The 15,510-nt window shown below is 39.8% G+C and overlaps 1 non-coding gene across 1 annotated transcript; it reads left to right on the top strand.

Moving 5' to 3' along the window:
• Positions 1-5,364: 5,364 nt before the first annotated feature.
• On the top strand, positions 5,365-5,471 carry LOC118486911. Its single transcript, XR_004880078.1, has one exon. It is a non-coding gene; the product is annotated as a small nucleolar RNA R71 (small nucleolar RNA).
• The last annotated feature ends 10,039 nt before the right edge of the window (positions 5,472-15,510 follow it).

Below are 15,510 nucleotides of genomic sequence, written 5' to 3'. Positions count from 1 at the left end.
ACAATGTTTCACAGTTTACAGCGGAAGCATATTTAAATCAATGAGTGTTTATAAGACCACATGTAAGTTCTTAGTTCTTGCGTTGCGTTTCCATGTGTCTCGACCCATGACCACTCCAGCTTCCCAGACAGCAAGTTCCTTGGATATGCACCTATAAGCCTGCAAGGCATGTAATAGAGAGTCAACAACAATGTTGAGCGAGTTCACAGTTAGATGTTCGTTTTAAGTGTTTTTAATGTGTGTCGGAGTGTATATAATTTAGATATACAATTAAGCCCTTTTTTACACCTTTAGCCAAGTTTTAAATTTATAAAACACGATATTCACTAACACTAAACACACATATGGGCAAGTGCACCCATCGTGGACGTAGTATAGTGTTGGTAAGATACTGAGGTCGTCCAAGGACACAAGAGCTTTTAGTACCGGTTTATCCTCAACGTCTAATCAAATCAAAAAGTTAGAAAAATGTTTTTAAACTAAGAAAATAAAAACTAACTAAATGCTGAAAAATAAAAGTAAAATAAAAACAGATAGACAAGATGAATCACTTGGATCCGACTCGTGTATTAGTATAACCTTTGATTATTTTCGCACTTTTGCACTTGTTTAAGAGATTATCTTAGTTATTGTAGTAGGCCCCTCTTTTGAAGGCGACGTTACCCTCAACCCAGTAGTTTGATTCAGCAAGGATACAATCCTAAAGGGTTGGATTATTGGAAGATAATGAATTAAGTTATTAATGCAAATTGTGGTGGGCCCCGCTTTTGGCGGTGACGTTACCCTCGGCTAAGTAGTCTGAGTCAGCAGGGATACAGTCCTAAATAGCCGGGTTATAGTATTAATAGTAGTTAACTTACGAGGGGGTCAAAGAGTTTGGATCCCCACCATCCAATACCTATGGGCATTGTAGGAGATCCTACTAAATTTGACCCAGGTCCCTTGCAAGACCTCTAAACGCTGAACAAGGGCAAGACCCTTACCAAACCGTTCCCTTAACCCCCGACCAGGTAGCCAACATACCTCCATATAGACCGTGGAGATATGAATGGTGAAAATCTTTTATTTTATATAGACAGTAAAATAATGCCAAGACACCATGGACAAACGATAAGGAAAGATCACCTTCAACATAAGCAACTAGTTATTAAAGTCATTAATACAAAACCAAATAAAAAGTGCAAAAGATTAAAAATAAAAAGTATTATACTAAACACTTGTCTTCACCAAGTGATGTAAGAGACTTAGGCAAACATGGCCTTGATTGTCAAGAACTCTTACTATCAATCTTGGATCCCGAGACGACTCACACACTCTACGATGGACAATGGATGATGGTGGTGGATGATGGTGTTATGGTGGTGGTGGGTGGTGGATGAAGTGTGAGAGAGGTGGTGTGCCAAGGGATGAGTTGGAATGAAACCAAGCACTCCTATTTATAGGCTGAACAGAAGGCTGGGCACGGCCCCGTGTCCGCTGGACACGCCCCCGTGCCCGTCTGACACTCTCTCTCTTCATTAATTGTAATTCGCAATTACAATTAATGCGCCTGCTGTACTTTCGCCACGCCCCCGTGCTCACTGGACACGGCCCCGTGGTGGGCAATAGAAGCTTCTACAGGTTTGTCTTTTCTGCTGCTTCTTGGGCACAGCCCCGTGCTGGCTGAGCACGGGGCGTGTTCAGGCTTCTATTTTCTCTTCTTCGCTTGGGAGGATGCCGTTGAGGGTTCGGGCAGTCTACTTTTATTCCTTTTCTTGTATTTATGTTAGAATTAACTGTCTTTTTGCTTCTTTTGTGAATTTGAGCTCATTTCATCCTGAAAATACAAAAGGAAGACAAAAACACTCTTTTTCCAACATTAGTACTTAAAAAGGGTTAGTTTTATACCTTATTTGATGTAATTTATATGTTGCATTTTACACACATCAAATACCCCCACACTTGAACTTTTGCTTGTCCTCAAGCAAAACTCTTTAAATGTGGCTTACACTCCCAAATGGAATGGGTAGAAGAGAAGGTTTTTGGCTTGTCATAGAGTGTCGGGAATCCAAGATCTTTTTGGGTTTTATTTTTATTTATTTACAATCCTATTCGTTATGATTTATTTAGAACGTTTCATAGGATAAATTACTTATTTGGGCATAACATGCCTTTTTTAAAATTTCATTTATATACAAGTTCACATACCTCACGGGAGAAATCACACAACACTCGGCCGAAGGTGTATTTTTTTTTTTTTTTTTTTTTTTTGTGAATCACTCGAGAGCGGCATGGAACTTACGCCTTCCATAGGCTTGCCAAGCAATCAATCCTCCTCCTTTTTTAACTTTATACCTTTGTAAATATCAAGAGGACTTTTTAGGTGAAGAGTTAGGCTTGGGCTAAAGGTGGGTGGTTGGGTTAGTGGTTAGTAAAAGGGCGAAAAGCGTAAAAAGCGTCGGTTTTCGTAACACATTTTGTTTTTAGTGACTTTTTATTTTGAAGTATTTCTCCAAACAAGCTTTTGTTTGTATAGCTTTGTTTGTTTTTTTAACTTCATCATCATTTTTTTTAGTCACATAAAAGAACGAGCTTGCGAAAAACCGAGCTTGTTACTAAAATAAAGGGTGAAAAATAAAAAGGGTTTTTGGTGGGTAAAAAGGGTTTAGGGTAAAGAAACGAAAGGTTTAGGCTCAAAGGGGTTAACTAGGGGGATTTTGGGTAGGTGGTAAAAAAAATTGAAAAATAATGGTGTAGAAAGATAAATGGTTAGTCCTAATGCCTCTATCATTTACTTACTTGGGTTTAAGTTGGTAAGGACCGGGAATGAATCGTCGTGCCAAGTTCTAGAGTTGTAAGAACCAAGCGGCTTATTCACACAAGAAACGAAAAATGAGTATTTAGTCTAAAGATGTAAATTTGTATGCTCTATAAAGGCTCAAAACTCACTTTTGTGGGAATGGGTTTTTAATGTGATCAAGTATATATAATCAAATTTTAACTAGACTTGATATGCCGTTTCATAATTTTCTTATGTTGGTTCTTGTTATCACGACGCTCTCGGTTGTAAATTTTATAAAAATATAACCTTATTAATCTTGGGATTCCTAACTTAAACTTCAGACAAGTAAAAAGAAAAAATGAAAAATTTTTGAAAAAATTTGGGGTGTTTAGCGGTTCCAATAGAGTTTTGTGTAAGGCTTGTTGTTAGGACTTGCAAAATTTCAAAGTGTTAGCTTCCCCCCCCCCCACACTTAAATTACACATTGTCCTCAATGCGTCCCAAAAATAAATTTTTAGGTTGATTGGATGTGTAATGTAGTGTTAAAAAGCAAAGATTTATGTTACTGGCAGTCTGGACACGGCCCCGTGGGGACCGGACACGGCCCCGTGTTCAGGTGCCAGTAACAGAAATTAAAGAAATGAGACAGAAGCCTGGAAACGGGGGCGTGTCTGGTGAACACGGCCCGTGTCCAGTTACCTGAACTGGGCGTTTTTCTGCAGGTCGTTCAGCACGGGGCCGTGTTGGTTGAGCACGGCTCGTGTTGAGCCTTCTGTAATGGAGATTTGTGTCGGGTTGCTTTGTTCTTTGTGCATGGGGCCATTTTTCTCGTTCCCTTTTCATCCATTATCACCACGAGTGTGTTTTATTCCTGAAAATTAAAACTAAAAGATTAAACTAAACTAAGGATAGTTCCGCGGAATGCCTCCGTGGTGCGCCACGTTTATAAGGGTCCTTGGCTAGACCCAATGTGAGGTTATATATTTTCTGAGTGGGATGCTTGGCGTCCCATGTTACACCGTCGGAGAGCAGCATCCAAGCTCGAATCAATAACCTTCATGTAGTTGACCGGGTCGTCGTCCTCTATTCTCTTCCCAACTCCGAATATTACTTCATCATCCCCAGACCTCAAGGTGAGTGTTCCGTCATTCATATCTACCACCGCTTGTGCGGTGGCAAGAAATGGTCTCCCTAGTATGAGGGGGACCTCGGTGTCTTCCTCCATATCGAGTATGACAAAGTCGGCTGGATAGACGAATCTGCTTACCTTTACCAAGACATTTTCAATGACACCTTGTGGGAATTTGACGGATCGATCAGCGAGTTGTATGCTCATTTTTGTAGGACTCGTGGTTCCCAGGCCGAGTCTTTTAAACATTGATGAGGGCATGAGGTTAATGCTAGCCCCAAGGTCGGCTAGGGCATTACGAACGGGGGACTCCCCTATTGAGCAGGGAATCGTGAAGCTTCCGGGATCGATTTTCTTTTGGGGAAGTTTATGAGGGCAGAGCATTCTTCGCCTAAATTGACTAATTGCAAATTTTCAATTTTCTTTTTATGAGTGAGGAAGTCCCTCATGAACTTAGAGTATTTGGGAATTTGGGTTAGGACCTCAATAAAAGGAATATTGACATGCAATTGCTTTAATAGACTTTCGAACTTCGCGAATTGCTCATTGGTCTTCTGACGAATTAACCTACCGGGGTACGGAACTCGAGGAGCTTTGGTAGGCTCTGGTGACGGAGGGGAGTTCTTTTCCTGCAGAGGTGTGGGTGCCGTTTCTTCTGTTGGCGGCAGCGCTTCTGCAGGCCCTACGGTGCGGTTTCGTAGCGTGATGAGGTGAACTTGCGCTTTTGGGTTTGTTTCGGTATTGCTAGGTAATGCGCCTTGCGGTCTCTCGGCAAAATTTTGAGCTATTTGATTTAATTGTTTTTCTATCTTTTTAATACTAGCTTGTTGATTTCTAAAATTTGATTCTAATTGTAGAAATCTTTCCGAGTTTTTCTTTTCAGTGTCGGAGATGAGGCGAGATACAGTATCTTCAAGCCTTTCTCGTCCACTTTGTTGTTGAGTGAAATTTTGTGACTCATTTCTTGGTTGTTGAAAGTTTGTTCGTTGGGTTTGTTGGTTACTACTATTGCCGGGTTCTCTCCAACCAAGGTTTGGGTGGTTTCGCCATCCTTGGTTGTAAGTTCCCGTTGGAGGACCCGACGGCCTAGGTCTATTATCAATGTAGTTTACCAATTCTTGTTGATCGTCCGTTTCTTTCATACAACTCCAATTTTCATGTGACCCACCACACCCTTCACAAGCCATAACCGAGACTGTTTTTGTCATTTCCAATTTTTTTATTTTTGAAGAAAGGGCCTCGATTTGGGCTTGTAAAGAAGTGCTTTCATCGACCTTATGGGCGCCCGGGGCAATAGATTTATTGCCTCGGGGGGTGTGCCATTGAAAAATTGGTTTGAGCAATTTCCTCAATTTGGTTATATATTTCATGCGGGCGTCGATTACCTAAAAGTCCCCCGGAGCTAGAATCAAGTGTCTGCCTTGTATGTGGCAACAATCCATTATAGAAAGTGGATACTTGTTGCCATATCGCAAGGCCGTGATGTGGACACTTGCGTAATAACTCCTTGAACCTTTCCCAAGTTTCATATAAGGATTCCCCGTCCTCTTGTGAACATGTATTAATTTCAGTCATTAATTTAGCCGTTTTAGCGGGAGGGAAATACTTATATAGAAATTTTTGGGCTAGTTCATCCCAGGTGTTTACCGATCCAGCTGGGAGGGCGTTGAGCCAAGCATTTGCTCGGTCTTTTAGTGAGAAAGGAAACATTCGGAGGCGGATGGCGTCATTTGATGCTCCGTTGATCCGAAAGGTATCACATATTTCTAAGAAATTAGTAATATGTAGATGAGGATCCTCGTCCGCAAGCCCATGGAAGGTTGCGGAGTTTTGGAGCATTTGTATCAAATGCGGCCGAAGTTCGAAGTTATTAGCTTCAACATTCGGAGCATTGATAGCGGCGCCTAAGTTACCTACGGTGGGTCGTAGATAATCCATGAGGGTACGTTGGTCCGCCATTGGAGGTGAATCACCCGAAAACTTCTCTTGGTTTTTAGTTTTTAATCTTTTTCTGAGAAAGCGTTCGGGTTCTTCTAGAGCTTCTTTTATGTCCTTATTAGAACTGGAGCTCATACACTATGTAAGACTGGTGTCGGGTTCCAAGTCCTGCAATAAAAATAGAAAAGAATGCTGGTCAGAAGGTTCACCACGGCCCCGTGTTCAGCGAACACGGCCCGTGGTCGGAGTTACAGTGATTGTTTTCCAGATCCTAGTTACTGGAAGTTGGACACGGCCCCGTGTTGCACCGACACGGCCCCGTGGTCAGCCTTCTGTAACTTGGAAAACTAAAAACTGCCAGTAACGATGCTGGGCACGGGCCGTGTCCGACCAGGCACGGCCCGTGCTGAGCTCTGCAGAAGCTGAAAAACTAAGAAAATCCTAAAAAATAAAAAAGAAAAATAAAAGTATGATTAGGCCGTTGATTCCTAACTTTCTTAAAATCCTTGTGTCCCCGGCAACGGCGCCAAAAACTTGATGTGTGTCGGTGTGTATATAATTTAGATATATAATTAAGCCCTTTTTTACACCTTTAGCCAAGTTTTAAATTTATAAAACACGATATTCACTAACACTAAACACACATATGGGCAAGTGCACCCATCGTGGACGTAGTATAGTGTTGGTAAGATACCGAGGTCGTCCAAGGACACAAGAGCTTTTAGTACCGGTTTATCCTCAACGTCTAATCAAATCAAAAAGTTAGAAAAATGTTTTTAAACTAAGAAAATAAAAACTAACTAAATGCTGAAAAATAAAAGTAAAATAAAAACATATAGACAAGATGAATCACTTGGATCCGACTCGTGTATTAGTATAACCTTTGATTATTTTCGCACTTTTGCACTTGTTTAAGAGATTATCTTAGTTATTGTAGTAGGCCCCTCTTTTGAAGGCGACGTTACCCTCAACCCAGTAGTTTGAGTCAGCAAGGATACAATCCTAAAGGGTTGGATTATTGGAAGATAATGAATTAAGTTATTAATGCAAATTGTGGTGGGCCCCGCTTTTGGCGGTGACGTTACCCTCGGCTAAGTAGTCTGAGTCAGCAGGGATACAGTCCTAAATAGCCGGGTTATAGTATTAATAGTAGTTAACTTACGAGGGGGTCAAAGAGTTTGGATCCCCGCCATCCAATACCTATGGCATTGAAGGAGATCCTACTAAATTTGACCCAGGTCCCTTGCAGGACCTCTAAACGCTGAACAAGGGCAAGACCCTTACCAAACCGTTCCCTTAACCCCCGACCAGGTAGCCAACATACCTCCATATAGACCGTGGAGATATGAATGGTGAAAATCTTTTATTTTATATAGACAGTAAAATAATGCCAAGACACCACGGACAAACGATAAGGAAAGATCACCTTCAACATAAGCAACTAGTTATTAAAGTCATTAATACAAAACCAAATAAAAAGTGCAAAAGATTAAAAATAAAAAGTATTATACTAAACACTTGTCTTCACCAAGTGATGTAAGAGACTTAGGCAAACATGGCCTTGATTGTCAAGAACTCTTACTATCAATCTTGGATCCCGAGACGACTCACACACTCTACGATGGACAATGGATGATGCTGGTGGATGATGTTGTTATGGTGGTGGTGGGTGGTGGATGAAGTGTGAGAGAGGTGGTGTGCCAAGGGATGAGTTGGAATGAAACCAAGCACTCCTATTTATAGGCTGAACAAAAGGCTGGGCACGGCCCCGTGTCCGCTGGACACGCCCCCATGCCCGTCTGACACTCTCTCTCTTCATTAATTGTAATTCGCAATTACAATTAATGCGCCTGCTGTACTTTCGCCACGCCCCCGTGCTCACTGGACAAGGCCCCGTGGTGGGCAATAGAAGCTTCTACAGGTTTGTCTTTTCTGCTGCTTCTTGGGCGCGGCCCCGTGCTGGCTGAGCACGGGGCGTGTCCAGGCTTCTGTTTTCTCTTCTTCGCTTGGGAGGATGCCGTTGAGGGTTCGGGCAGTCTACTTTTATTCCTTTTCTTGTATTTATGTTAGAATTAGCTGTCTTTTTGCTTCTTTTGTGAATTTGAGCTCATTTCATCCTGAAAATACAAAAGGAAGACAAAAGCACTCTTTTTCCAACATTAGTACTTAAAAGGGGTTAGTTTTATACCTTATTTGATGTAATTTATATGTTGCATTTTACACACATCAATTTTACGAAAACATAATTTGTCTTTAGTTGGCTTACTTGCCGTGGGGGTTTCCCATAATTGAAAACATGATTAACCAGTTTACCCTGTTTCCCAAACATATCCATAGATGGTGGGGGTTTCCCAAGTGAAATGTTTATTGTTTAGTTATGGTATCCGTATTGTGAGCCTTGTGTTCGTTCATTAAGTCATGTATTGTATTTAGTTCGTATCGCAGCCCTCTAGGCATGTATGCGAAGATTAGGGAAAGTTTCCAAGTATTCTAGACTAAGTATATTTGTATCGCGGCCCCGCGGCACCTGTGCGAAGTTTTTGTGTATAGTTCGCAGCCTTCCTAGGCATGTGTGCGAAGATTAGTCATATTATCGCAGCCAACCACGGCGTGTATGCGAAGATCAGTTCTATTAGTATCACTAGTCTAGTAGTATCTTATCAATAACCTTCCTCACCCGAGGATCATATCACTAATTTCCATTATCTAGGTAAGTACAAGTAAATAATCAAATCCCATTCCCACCCTAGGAACCCCATGCCTTGGCTGTGTGAACTCACCTTGGTTTGCTCGGTATGTTAAACTATGTGCTCACGAATAATCAATCACGTCCTATAGTATGCATGTACACACAATCAGTTAAGCTCGCAAGGATTCGCATGCAATATATGTCACGAAATGTCTTCAAGCAATCATCGTCATGCAACACTTAACAGTTATATTTCACGTTCATCAAATTATGCATCATATGACAGAGTTCTTGGTCAATTCTAACGTACTTAATCAATAACACACTTTACGGGTTATCAGGCTAAACAACAGTTACATGCTTTACATATCTGACGAATATAACACAGTTAACACTTACTAGGTTAATCACTTATCAGAGAACAAAAACTCAGATCGTATGTTCATACATAAGACTCGGACCAAGAGATCATCCACCAAAAGTTCGGACTAGGCAATAATAGAAAAGTCGGATTCTAAATCAACAAAGCTCGGATCATGAGTTACAATTAAAGCTCGGACAACAAGCATAAGCATGAAAGTCGGACATGGTGCACATAAGCTAAAAGGTCGGACCAAGGCTTTGTGTTTGTAGCCCAAAACTCGGATAAAGCCTTGTGCTTGTGGCCTAAAACTCGGACAAGAGAACATGGGGCTTCCCCTTCAAAAACTCGGACAAGGTCACAAAGGTCAGACCTCTCAAATCCTTTAACAGAACCTCGGACAAGTAGTGGGGGGTTTCCCTGTTCAAAAAGTCGGACAGTGGGTCCCTACTTAAAACTCGGACCATGTGTGGGGTGGGGGGGGGGGCTTGATGCCTGAAACTCGGACATAGGGGGTGTTTCACTTCACAAGATCGGACAAAGGGGTCTCCCCCTTAAGAAACTCGGACACCCTCATCATTTAAGAAGCTCGGACCTGGCTAGGGTTTAAAAGTCGGACCCTACCTCCACAAGGTAAAACTCGGACCAGTCTACACCACAAGAAGTCGGACCTTATGATGAAACACTAAAAGTCGGGCTATGTTGCATTGTTAAAGGTCGGACTAGTTTTATATATATAAAAGTCGGATAAGTGAAGATAGCATAAAACTCTGACAAACATTTATACAAACTTCGGACCTTGTATAACATTCTAAAACTCAGACAACAATCAATCATACATACGAACATTCCATTTCATTGCGATTGTATCAGTTACGTTTTCATGTTATCACGACTAAGAAACCCTAATTACATTGCATCTGACTAGCAGCAATCCAATTATCAAATCAATCATGTATTTTAATCATCGGGCAATCGATTAAACGACTATTCAACATCATTATCACCATAATCGGAATCCAATCAATAATCACAGAGAATATCATACGAAGAACTAGGGTTTTAACAAGAATCACAAGAATCAAGAATTGATAATAATCAAGCAATCAATAAACAATTACCTTAGATTGATTCTAGAGAAAGTGTGGAATCAAGAGTGATGAAGAACTTGTGCCAATGATGATGATGATGATTGCCAGAGAATTAGTGAATATCAAAGTACGTGATTAGTTTCTTGGGTGGTGATTAGTGAAAGGAATTAGGGTTAAGAATGATTTAAGTTTCACTATTCGCACAAAGCACCCTAAAGAATTATCTATCCCATATTTCATACACAAGATATACAATTTACAGTTTCACCACCACATTTAAGTATTTGTCAAATCATTCACAAGTAACACATAACCATGCACAATTACAATACACTTTATTGTATCCAACGTATACAGTTTCATCGTAAACTAATTGTGCAAATAAACAACCAAACAACAATGAACGTGCAATAAATGCGAAAGTGGAATCTCGGAAACTCGAGTTGTCACATTATCCCCAACTTGAAAGAAATTTCGTCCCGAAATTTAGCATGCGGTTACTGAGGAAGCTAGGTAAGTTGTATCGTTTACTGGTTTTCCTGGGGTGTCACAGCTTCAGCCGGCCTGTAGGAGAGGCTGAAGTCTCGTTCTGCTTCTTCGTTGTATGTGATGCGCTGTCTTGGCTTGTAATACTCATGATTCCTCTGCAAGCGATTTAAAACTGAGGAACCTTCGTCATCTTGCCATGTTGGGTCGTTTGGGTCTATGTCGTCCCATTCGTTGTTCAAGTTGCGCGCTCCAAGTCTGGTGTGAACTGGTCCTCTTTGGACGTTTGACGGGTAGTCATAATAGCTTTTTGTCTCTCCCCGTGTATCGCGTGTGTCGTGCACGCTTGGTCTTCGTAGGGGTGGAGGCCTGGTCATTCTTCCCTGTAGGATTTGCTGCGGTGGTATCTGGCGCGCCCCCTGACTCGGACCAGTGGGTGTAACCAAAGATGGCTCTGCTTGTAAGACTGCTTGTTGTGCACTCAAAGAGTGATACGCGACATTGATGGTTGCAATTTGTTTGGCGTACCAAGAGGCTGGAGTTTCGCCTTTAGGTAGCCCTAATAGCGCCGAAATGTTCTGAGGTGGAGCTGGATTTGAGGGTCCAGCACAATGTTTCCCGGGGTTACCGTCTGGATGATCCGAGTGATGCTCGCGCGGGGTCCCCCGGTGTTGGTTACTTCGATTTCACCGATTTCTTCTACATGTTGGACTTGGACGTTTTGATTGTCCTCCCCCAACACTGCATTAGAGTTTGTTCCAAAGCCAAAATCAGGAACGATTCCTTGATCAACCATGATCGAAGGAAAAACAAGTTAAGACAACTCAGAAAAAGAAGATGAGAGTGATTTGCAAAAAACCGGTGGGCGCCAATGAAGAAACACGTAACTAATTTTAGGGTTAATCAGTTTGGTTTATGTTTCTACCATAAGGGTTAATCTTCTTTGTTTCTGAGCTCCTTAATGATCGGCTAATCCTGCAAAACAGAACACCGTTAGCTCGTTAAGAGGGGAATATGGGGGTTTCCCCCTTAACCAGACTCCGACGTGAGAATAAGCGACTGCTTTGAGGGGATAATTAAGTATTAAGAGTGAGAGTAGAGGGAATAGAATGAATTAACCTGTGAACCAAGTTCTCTATTTATAGCCGGAGAGGTGTAGAGGATGTGGGCTGATGTTAACTCCCCCCTTCACTCCCCATTTTCTACTCAAACACTAGGTATGGTTAAACACTCACTCAAACACCCGATTTCTCTCTCCTCTCTCCTACTTTGATTGGTTCTTCTCTCCTCTCTCTCTCTCTCTCTCTCTCTCTCCTCCCTTTGTTCTTCTCCAACTTCGGTGAGTATACACCGATTTCTCACCCTCTCTCCTACTCAAACACCCTAACTCAATCACCACGGTATGGTCAACTATCGGTGACTCCACTCAATCACCCTAGTCCCCGATAATCATACTGCCCACCCTTATACTTAAACTAAATTAATAAACTGATTGCGCCTTTATTTGTGGTTTTGTTATTTTTAGATATCTATGTTGAAAATGAAATATTCAAACCGATATTAAATCTAAAATCGTATTTCCTATAATATGAGTATAAATAATTTCATATAATTTGAGGTTCACAACAAGCTAAAATGTGCTCAAAGTTAATTAATTCAATATACTTAATGAAATATAACTTGAAATAAATAATTTCGAAAAAAAAGTTGTATTCCAAAGGTGGGTGAAGAAACTTTAAAACTAGAGAAATTGATTGCTCGTTTTTTTGACCTAGCCTTTTGGTTCTATTATACTTATATGTGTATGTACATAAAATATTAATAAGTAATTTTTTTAAACGGCGAATGTTACAATAATCCATACAACAAATTAATCCTAATCTATCATATGTCGGGATTTGAACCCTGGTCATAGCGAGCTAAGATGTGTCTAAAATTGATTTAAGCTGACTAGATGGATGCTTAAAAATGTGTGTTTGAAATATAACTTAGTAAAACATTGTAAGTAGGGTGTACAAATATTTAAAGAGTTTACAAGTAAGGACTCAAAATGTTTAGTAAGCATTTTCCTTTGAGTTAGTCTCACTCATAACATGACTTATTGGCATCCTTACACTTTGAAACTTGTTTTGTTTTCGGAGAACTAAGAGATAAATGTCAAGGGGTCGTCCTTAGAGGCCCGACGCATCGAACGTCAGTCATTTCATCCCGCATTATAAAACGGCTCACAGATTTTGTTCTGAACCAGGCCCATTAGGAAAGTGGTGAAAACACAAATAGATGTGAAACTTGTTTTGTTTTTACCGTCGTGGCTACGGGCGGTTGGGTTACCGGGTTTTCCTCGGAATTGGTGGTGGACGACTCGGGTTACTCTCAGAGTACTCCGTTTGTCCAGTAGGTGCCCTGAGAGTGCTCGGATTGATTTGTTTGCCGTTCAAAAAAAAAGATAACGATGTTCATCATGTGGTCATAGTAAAAGATCTATTAATTTCCTATGTTGTATGTATTTAACATACTATATTATGATAATATTATTTTGTACAGTATGCATTAATATTGTTTTATTTAATATGGTAACACTTTTGGTTGCATGTTCATAAAGGTAAATTAAAAAAACCAATTTTGATGTTGATAAGAAAAAGCAAATTGATTTAGTTACTGTTAAAGAGAAAATCCAATAGAATAGGACATATCCTCTTTTTTGTAGTTGGTGAAGATTTTAATGTTTCTGGGTCCTTCCGACAATGAAATTTGGAACCCAGATTTCGTCGGTGATACGAGTGGAAGCTACCGGGTAACCAAGTTCTGACTTTGGTCAAATACCACCGATTCAACTCTACACGTTTGGTGGGGCTATAATGTTATATTCCTTTCTTTCTTTCCACCCTCTATTATAACAAATCAAATTTCACACATGTTTTAATTGGGTTAATTACATCTAAAATGTGACTGACGTGTTATGCTTTTTCAAATCATTTTTTTTAATCCAAGATACTTATTAAAGATTTTTGATATAGTGATCCAGTATTTTTCAATAAGACATCACTTTAATATTAGGTCATGTGTTATACATTCGGAAGATAGGTGCGAGGTGCCTACGTGGCCACATGAGATCACATGAACAACTTGTTGGCGTGACGCCCCTTGTCCCGCAATATCATGGTGTGAAGAGCACAGTCGTCTAGCTAGTCATGCAAAAGAGAAAGAAGGATTTGGGGATATGATGTGGGGAAGGAAGCTGTGGGAGGTGTGGGGTGGGTGGCGGGCAACACCATGCTGTAAGTTCATGAGAGAGCGGAAAAGGGAGAACTCCTCATGTATAAACGTGTAGCCGTAGCTTGCAATATAATACTTAACATGAAAATAAATTGATTTTTTTATTTGAAGAAACTCCTAAAGTCATCCGATGAATCATAAAACAAGAAACAATCTACATAAGTTGGATTCAAATTAAACGCCAAATCAATTCACCAGAAATTAGAAAGCATTAGAATTGTTTTTTTTTTTTTGGGAAAGGAGACAATTTGACATGTCGAATCGAATTTAGCAAATACAATTAATTCACTAGAAGTTACAAATCACTAAGAAACAATTTAGTAAACAATTTGCACATGTTGGGTCTAAATTAAAACGTCAAATCAAATCTTTACTAAGTCAATAGAGACAAACCCAAAACTAAAAAAAAGTCTAATAAGTGTATAGAGTATTTAAACATAGTGTTCACAGTTGATAATTAGCAACTTCACAAGAGAAATATTTTCGCAAATTCTTCAAGAAACAGGCACCTAAGAGTACGTTGCAAGAGGGAAAAAAACAAATTCCTACAAAGAACCAGCATTACAAAGTAGAAATCGAAAACCAAATTATGACAAGAACTTGAAGAAAAAAACTATAGTATACTACAAAACCAATGATACAAGGGAAAATGTTCTAATAATGTATGACAAACATATCTTTGTGTGGAACTAGAAGCTTTTTTTTTTTAAGGCAAATTTCTTTTAAATCTTGTCGTATATGGATTTGAACCCAAGACCTTCCCCTCCCAAAGGTGTTTAAAGGCTTTGTCTTTGCTAATAGACCACCACCTCATTGGTAACTAGAAGTTATGTTGAGAGTTGACGTGAAGATCAGCCAAGATTTTGATAATATTGATATTAAACATGATAATTTTCTTCTGATTTGATCACAAACTCTCTTAAGAATTAGTTAAAGTGAATGTAGAAAAGTTATCATATGAAGTACAAAACACGAAAGAGGTATTAGTTTGGTAATGGTCGGAGCAACAAACTCGGATTTGACAAGAATCTTGTTTTATGGTACTACAAGGCAAGCGAATTAGCCCAAAAATTGAGTAGATAGGGTCAAGGCGTTGACAACCGTATGAAACAGACTCCTATTACACAACTCGCTAACTCTACCTATAGTGGTAGTACCTATTATTTGTCGATTGGGGCATTCTGACGATACTATATCACTTTTGGCCAGCACAGCCATTCAACCACCCACTTCTAATAAATGTAATTATGTCAATTCCACTTTTAAATTCCTAATGACTTATCTAATTTCAACGCTTCCATTTATAGAGTGATAAACCTGACATGATACAACTGACAGATAAACCAACCCAAAAGAGTTCAATTTAGTAACATATATCCTCTCACTTGAAAGTTTTAAACTTCATAATCTTTTCTTGTGTGTTTAGTGACTTTATGAGTTTAATATTTGTGCTTCCTAGTACATTGACTCGAGAGAAATTAAAAAGATTATCATATCAATTTTACATTACATATTACATATAAATATATAACTAATCTTAAAACACATTATCCCCCTTTTTCTTTATGACAAAAGAAAAAGTAAAGTCCACTATTTAAAACACAACAGCGGCAACAAATTTAATCGTTTTCCACCCGCCCTTATTTTTACAAATTTAATTAATCGTCAACGACACTCTTTTGTCTTTTCCCCTTCCTTACATACATACACGCACGACCACTTTCATATCCGTACCACTCCCCTCTATATAACCCCCCTAATCACCACCCTTATTCTTCA

Source organism: Helianthus annuus, chromosome 14 (genome assembly GCF_002127325.2).
Source record: "Helianthus annuus cultivar XRQ/B chromosome 14, HanXRQr2.0-SUNRISE, whole genome shotgun sequence".
Lineage (NCBI taxonomy): Eukaryota > Viridiplantae > Streptophyta > Magnoliopsida > Asterales > Asteraceae > Helianthus > Helianthus annuus.
The sequence above is the reverse complement of the archived record's forward strand: the minus strand, read 5'-3'. Positions and strand labels throughout refer to the sequence as shown.